Raw genomic sequence first — 8884 nt, forward strand, 5'->3', positions numbered from 1 at the left:
ATTTCGAGATACATTATTTCATTTTTCATGTCGCCCGAGGTACATTATTTCAACTTTTGTATCTTGCCCAATATAGAATTATTTCATTTCTCTTTCGGGGTCTGATATATATATATATATATATTCTTTTTTTGTATCTCACTCAAGATATATATGTTATTTCATTTCTAGTATCTCACTCGAGATACATTATTTCATTTTCTTGCTACGCCCAAAAAACATTATTTCATTTTTTGTTTCTCTCTCTCGATAAATTATTTCAATTATCTATATATTGCCCAAGATATAATTATTCACATTTAGTTTTTATGGCAATATGAATCAAAAATCTCGTCAACATCTCAATACATCTCACTTGAGATCTCGGGGGGAGGGGGGGTCACTATATGTAAACTCTCTATATCACGTGTGTCCAAGGCTTATTTAAAAAACCCCTTATCCATGATTTTTTCAAGGATAAAATATACCCTTTTTCTATTCAACCTGTTAACACCCCCTTTAAACAGTACCCTCACGTATATAAAAACTATGTAAAAAAATAATTAAAAATCCCTTATGTTGAACTCACGTGCTATGCTTACCTATTTATGATTGACCCCCCCTTCCCCCCGCCCCCGAGCCCGAGATATATTGAGATGTTGACTAGATTACATAGACCTTGATTGCAATAAAATCTTTTTCTTTTCCCTCTTATTTACCATAGGTGGTTATTGAGTTGTACTCAAGAAATTACCAATGCCCGCATACCATAGAACTTCCATTTCTATCGAAAATAATTGAGCATGAGGAAGATCATCCTCTACCCCAACCTCTTCATCATGTGTCAGTACTTTGGATAAATGATCCGCAAAACATGTGATTTTCTTGGCTTAGTCACCACCTGGAAATCATACTCTTGAAATAAGAGAATCCATTTGATAACTTGTCCGGTCCTCCAGAAACTCTAGCTTTTTCAAGTAATACTTCAGAGCCTTGTGATAACACCATATTAGATAATTTGGGAAAATTCCCATTCCCGTTTGAAAAATGGGATCATGGTGAACTTGTCTAACAGTTTGTCAAAACCCCCCCATGTGACAAAAATTGAAAGATCTTGAAGAGTAGAATCTGAATCTATGATCTCCGACAAATTTGGAGTTGGTATGTTTAAGATATAGCCAAAACTATATGGAGTAATTGATTCCCAAAATATGAGATTTTTCCCAAATTATCTAATATTGACTTTGATCCACATAAAATATGAATTTTTCTCCCAAAAGTTAATGACAAAACTTCTCAACTGAGAATACCATTGAGAGGCATTCATTTTCTATTACTATGTAGTTACATTCTACATCACGTAGATTTCTACTCATATAATATATACGCTAGTCCACCTTATTATTATTATCAAATTGAGATAAATCATCACCTTAATATCATGAGATTGGCACACAAAAACACCTTATTATCATCAGATTGGCACAAATAACACTACGACTCATGGAAGCATCTGCATGGATATAAAATTCTTTAATCTAATCTGGAGGCACCAAGATTGGAGCTTCTACCACATTTTTTTAGGGAAGTCAAAATCCTCTTGACACACACCTATCCACATAAAAGGATTATTCTCTCATAACAATGCAGTTTAAAGGAAAAGGAATGACTGTAAAGTTTGTAAATAAAACGCTGGTAATAGTTCACATAGCCTAAAAATCCACGTAATTACTTAAGATTTTGTGGAGGTGGTAGCTCACTAATTTTTTGTATCTTACTATTATCCATAGCAATCCCATATATAGATACCACATGGCCTAAGAGAGTACCCTTAGTCAAAAAACATACTTCTCTAGGTTTAGGGAGATACCCACTTCTCTACTTCCTTCAAACACTTGATTCAACTTTTTGGGCGTATCCTCATGTGAGAACCATAAATGAAACAAATCATTTTAAAAGATATCCCATTTCCTTAAAAACTTATGATAGGATGCTATCATTACTCTTTGGAATGTAGCACCATTAAACAACCCAAAAGAGCTCTATCTGTTTCCTTAAAAACTTCTGATGGGATGCTATCATTCTGACTCTATAATTAAATGTTCCCCACTCAATGGTAAATGTATTCTTAGATTGGCCTTCAAGACGGATTATTACTTGATTATATCCACTAGAATCATTCATGAAAGAATAAAGCTCATGGCATCCTACTACTATGTCCAAAACCTGATTAGTGTGTACGGCAAGGGGAAATGATCATTTTTCATTTATTATTCAATTGTCGATAGTCTTTGTAGCAACTGCTATGTACATTATGAATAGGACACTCTACAGTTGTTCATGGTATGACTCTTGAACAAAATTTTATTTGCATAAGACCGGATGTGTCTCATTTGAAAGTGTTTAGGTGTATTGCGTATGTACATGTTCCTGATGAAGTGAGAATAAAGGTGGATACAAAGGTAGAGAAATGCATCTTCATTGGTTATGCTATGGAGAAAAAAGCTTATAGATGCTATAACCATACCATTCATGAGATGCGAGTAAGCAAAGATGTTGTCTTCGATGAGATGAGTAGCTGGTATGCACCAGTGTAGTGAAGGCAACATAAGATGCAGATGCAAGAAGTGCTAATGTTTCACCACATGTAGAGAAGCAGTCACACAGGTGCTGAGTGGACCTGGGGAGTCCTTGAGCATTGGATCTAATGTTAGCCCATGGTCAGGCTGCGGGGCAGCTTGAGGAATGATGGAGGTACACATGTATCATGGAAAGGGAAGGAAAAGGTAGATCAACCTTTTGTTCTTGATCTATCAGTAGGTCACTCATAAGTGGATGGTGACTTTAGTGGCTCTGATGATGAGCGAAGACTTGATGAGGAGCTTGGCATTCCATCTATGGTTACTCCTGCTGTAAGAAGAACCAGCATTATTTTAAGGACACTTGGCAATGATCCAGGTGTACACAGGTCTATGAGGGTTAGATACCCTGTTTTGACAAGTTGAGATATGATTGATATACAACCCATCATTATGTTTACATGGTAAAAGCAATATAGGAGGTTGAGCCCACTTTCTTTGAGCAGGCAATTGGAAATAAGAAATGGGAAGATGCCATGGATGAGGAGATGGAATCATTGGATACAAATGTAACATGGGAGTTAGTGCGTTTGCTTAAGGAAAAGAAGGCAATTAGATGTAAGTGGGTGTATAAAGTCAAGCACAATGCTAATGGTTCAGTGAGTAGATACAAAGAAAGATTGTTTACCAAGGGCTATGTGCAGACTTACGGCATAGACTATGAGAGGAGACATTGAACCCGGTTGTAAGAATGGCAACTGTGAGAGTTGTCATTACTATGGCTGTAGCGAAGGGTTTTTCTTCACATCAAATGGATGTAAAGAATGCTTTCTTGCATGGTGATTTGCAAGAAGAAATGTACATGATGAAGCCACCAGGTTATGAGAGTGATGCACATCCAAATTTTGTGTGCAGGTTACGCAAAGCCTTGTATGGCTTGAAGTAGGCACCCAGAGCATGGTCAAACAAGATCAGGGAGTATCTTGTCACTATCCAATGCATATTTTTCACTATATGTGAAAAAGACAAATAGAGGGATCATGCTATTAGTTATATATGTGAAAAAGACAAATAGAGGGATCATGCTACTAGAGGGATCATGCTATTAGTTATCTATGTGAAAAAGACAAATAGAGGGTGTATGACTTGATTATCACTGGTGATAATCAAGTCATGTATGTCTACATCACTGGTGATAGTGATGTAGACATACATGATGTCAGGATGCTTTTGAAGCTGAAGTTTGAGATGAAGGATTTGGGTGAGCTACGATATTTCTTGGGCATAGAGGTGGTGAGATCACCTCATGGCATTTTGCTATTGCAGAGGTAATATGGCTTGGACATGTTGTCCAAGTATGGTATGACAGGCTGTAAGCCTATTTCAGTGCCATTGGAGCAGAACACAAATCTTTTCGCAGATACAGGTGAGCTTTGGAGGACCCCACTACATATACAGGCACATACTGAGTCAATTTATGCAGGCCAAACTTGAGCTATGTTGTTGGACTTGTGAGTTAGTTTATGCAGGCCCCTAGGAATCCACACTTGGATGCGACTAGATGGATCCTCATGTACATAAAGTTGATAGTTGATTATGGACTTTTCTATGAGGCTAGTACATAGATACAGTTGCATGGGTACACAAATGCTGATTGGGGTAGTATTGCAGACAGGAGATCTACCGATGGTTTTATGTTCTCATTTGGGAGTGCGGCTGTGAGTTGGAGCAGTAAGAAGTAGCCAACAATTACCCAAGTATAGAGGAAGAGTATAGGGGTGCTACTATGGCATCTTGTGAGGTAGCTTGGTTTCAGAAGCTACTTGGTGACATGGGAGAGACTATGGATAGGGCAGTTGTCATATATTGTGACAACATGAGCAGCATCCAACAACCCAATATATCATGATTGAACGAAGCACATTGAGGTGCATTATCAGTTTGTGAGGCAGAAGGTTCTAGCAGGAGATGTAGATCTGGCATATGTCAGCATAAAGGATTAGGTGGCTGACATCTTCATGAAGGGATTGGCACAGAGAAGCTCCATAAGTTTAGGAGCTTACTTGCAGTGCAATTTGTGGAGTTGAGCTCGAGGGGGAGTGTTGCGATATCAAGCTCGACTAGTGCTACGGCAGACATTGATGACCCGCCTAGGTGATAGCTTTCGCATCTACACCACACGCTTGGTTGGTGAGATTATGGGTGATATGCGACCAGTGGGATGACAGGGTGTGTGAAAACCATTTTGGATTACTAGAGACTGGCATAGTTATAGCGCTAGCTCATTTAGGCGGGTTCACATTATGGACCGACCCTTGTATGTTGTAGTAGTTGAGTACTAACCCATATAGTGTGTACTCTTATCTTTATGTTATGTTGGTTGAGTAGAGAAGAAGAAGATAGAAGAAAATTCAGCTATCCATCTCTCTCTTATGTCTTGGTCTCTCTTGTGTATGTGTTCTTCATTGCTAGGGTTTGAACCTCTCCCTCTCCCCCACATTCTCTTTATCACTCAGGTATTGTAGCACCATTGTCCACTTCCACCACTCAGGATGATAACCCTCTCTGCTCCTCTGCATCCCTCAAGTATTGCAGCACCCTTGTCAGCAGAGCTTGCACCACCACCACTTGGGATGGTAGCCTCCTCTCTGCTCCTCTCACCACCCCTCAGGTATTGCAATGCCCTTGTCACTAGAGCTTGCACCACCACCATTTGGGACAACGGCCCCCTCTCTGATTGTAAGATTCCTCCCCCAACCCCTTTTTGATGTCTAGTATATTCTCCTGTAATCAATTCCTTTTCTAAAATATAAGAGATCTTGTTTGTGACTGTTTTAACCTAGAGAAAGAAAATATTCTAGAGAGAGAATATTCAGATTTTGAATATTTTTGGATAGAAAAATATCTCTTATAATTCAGATGAGTTTCCCTGAAGCAGAAATTTAAAAAGAATTTTCCAATGTGCAATTGGAATTAATTGGAAATAGGTATAAAGAACCTTAGCCTAAGGGTCTAGATTTTCAGAAATCTTTAGACTATGGTCCAATTAAGGTTTCTATGGGCCAATAGCATCAATCCATGTGTAGGGAGGAGATAAATCCAAATTGTAAAAAGAAAATACCCAAAAATGAGTAAATGCTCACATGAGGTGAAGAGTTGAAAATGTACAAGGTTTATTAATAAAAAACTATGAGCAATATTAAAAATATGAGATATTTTGGGAATAATGATTTTATTATGACACATATGTAAGGAAGGGGAGTCCCTTAAATGCTCACATAAGATGAAGAGTTGAAAATGTACAAGGTTTATTAGTAAAAAACTATGAGCTTAAAATGATTCCATTATGACACATATGTAAGGAAGGGGAGTTCTTTAAAGGAGGTGCATATTTCACATAAGATGAAGAGTTGAAAATGTACAAGGTTTATTAGTAAATAAACACATATGTAAGGAAGGGGAGTTCTTTAAAGGAGGTGCATATTTCACATAAGATGAAGAGTTGAAAATGTACAAGGCTTATTAGTAAAAAAAAAACTATGACACATATGTAAGGAAGAGGAGTTCTTTAAAGGAGGTGCATATTTCACATAAGATGAAGAGTTGAAAATGTACAAGGTTTATTAGTAAAAAACTATGAGCAATACAATTTTGACACATATGTAAGGAAGGGGAATTCTTTAAAGGAGGTGCATATTTCACATGCTTGAATGAGTTTTAAACTCATAAAAATTAAGATATTTCATCTCTCCTCTCTCCTCATTCAAGTCTAGTTCCAAAAAGTTAGCTTAATTGACCTAAAAATGGTCAAAAAGTGACCAAACTGACTTGGAAAATTCTAGAATCAGTTTGTTTGGTTAGGAGCTCAAATTTTCCTATAAATAGAAGCCTCCCCTTGTTGAAAAAAAAAGAACATAGTCTCTTATGCTTTGTTACTCTACTCCACCTAAGCCAAAATATATAGTCTCTTATGCTTTGTTACTCTACTCCACCTAAGCCAAAATATATAGTCCCTTATGCTTTGTTACTCTACTCCACCTAAGCCAAAATATATAGTGTCTTATGCTTTGTTACTCTACTCCACCTAAGCCAAAATATATAGTGTCTTATGCTTGTTACTCTACTCCACCTAAGCCAAAAACTGTGAATTCTTTAATAATTCACTAGTTTTTGATACTTCTCTCCTTCTTCAATCCCCATTGGTGGCTCCATCAACATACTAAACCAATTGATTGGTTGGGGGCCTCTACCGTGAATAAAGAATCAAGCAAATTATAAGGTAAGTATATTGAATTTTGATCTTTCTATAATTTCTCAATGATTCTCTCTTCTCAACCCCTCTCAAGCTTGAGAAGTTTAATTGGTATGGTTTTTTAAATGCTATTGAAGTTAATTGGTGAATAGTAGTGAAGAGTTACATAATTTAATAAATGCTATAGAAGTTAATTTCCATTTATGTTTAAATTCTAATGGTTTTTATGTAATTTCTCTCTCTCACTCAAGAAATGGTCATACTCATGAACCATTCTCAACCCAAATGAAGCTTTTCATAAAGCCTTTCCTTAATCCAAGATTAAGCTATGCTTGAGGCCAAATTAATGGCTTTTTGCTATGCTTTTAGTTTATGCACATTGATGATTCAATCCATTATGGATTGATGACCCAATTAGAGACCATTCTAATTGTTTTCTTAATGATCCAATTAGAGACCATTATGGATTGATGATCCAATTAGAGACCATTATGGATTGATGATCCAATTAGAGACCATTCTAATTATTTCTTTAATAATGAGCTTTATCCCTTAGAAAAAAATTGAGATTTATCAGTCATAGTAGCGGAGCTATGGCAAAATTTTTATAGAAATTACGCATAAAATAAATTCATTCAAAGTATAAAAAGAGGAATTCCTACCATATTCTAGGAACTATCATCCTAGATTAATTAAAAGAATTTTATTATGCATGGAGATGTGGATGTTGCATGTAGATGTAGAGGTATAGATGTAGATGTGAATGGAGATGTGGATGTATACATGTAGATGTAGATGTATAGATGTAGATGTGGATGTGGAGGTGGATGGATGCATGTAGATGTAGATGTATAGATGTAGATGGGAATGGAGATATGGATGTATGCATGTAGATGTAGTTGTGAATGGAGATGTATATGTATACATGTAGATGTAGATGTATAGATGTAGATGTGGATGTGGATGGGGATGTATGCATGTAGATGTAGGTGTATAGACGTAGATGTGGATGTATGCATGTAGATGTAGATGTATAGATGTGGATGTGAATGGGGAGTGGATGTATGCATGTAGATGTAGATGTATGGAGGTGAATGTGAATGTGGATGTGGATGTATGCATAGGGATGTAGATGTATGCATGTAGATGTGAATGTACGCATATAGTTGTGGATGTATGGATGTGAATATACGATTGTGATGTGAGGGAATCTGAAGTGATGAGATGGAAATGATGTGATGGGATGAGTGTACATATAAATGGAATATGGAATAAGTAATGAAGATTGAGGAGGGATAATGTGGAAAAATGAAAGTTAAAATAGAAATTGTATTGTAAACTGTTTGTAAATGCTGTTTGTAAATGCTGTCTGTAAATGATTGTTTTATGTCAAGAATGCTGGGGGGAGCATTTTGACCGTCTTGTGATTAAGGTTGTGATGAGAAAGTTGCAACTGCTGACGGGGAGTCAATGAAGGACGTCTCGCGTAGCAAGGTCGGCCGAGGTCTTGACCAGCCTCGGTGCGATTAAAATGGTGAGCTTCCGGTACGGTGGATGAGGGGCCAAGGAAGCGGCCTATGCGTGAAGCGCTAGGTTACCTGCGAAGGATCCTAGAGGGTGCTGACCATACGGTGCTCGGGCTCTGGGTCGCCTAGGATACCCACGCGTGCGTCGAGGAAGATATTGGAACAGAGTTGGAGTTGTTTTCTGAAATCGAGCATGGATCTGGTTGATTGACCTTGCTGGTCTTCAATGGATGAGTCCATGGCTCCTTATATGGATCTGTTGGTTGATCTTGCTGATCTTCAACGAGAGTCCATCATGTTAAGTGATTATATTGCCAAGTATTATGGGCTAGGAACTATCGAAACGGCTCCTGAGCGTTCTAGTTGCCAATGATGCCATAGATACTCTGATGAAGGAATGCTGGGAAATTAAGAATCAATTGGATAAATTGGAAGATGGTGATCAATGATACTATGGTTTTATTAAAGGATTGTTTTAAACTGGTTGAATCTGGTTGAAAAAGGCAATTTTATATTGGGTGTGTGAGTGGTGTGACTAGTTTTATTTT

This window comes from Cibotium barometz, chromosome 45, assembly GCF_041138505.1.
Source record: "Cibotium barometz isolate CiBa-2024 chromosome 45, ASM4113850v1, whole genome shotgun sequence".
NCBI classification, from domain to species: Eukaryota; Viridiplantae; Streptophyta; class Polypodiopsida; order Cyatheales; family Cibotiaceae; genus Cibotium; species Cibotium barometz.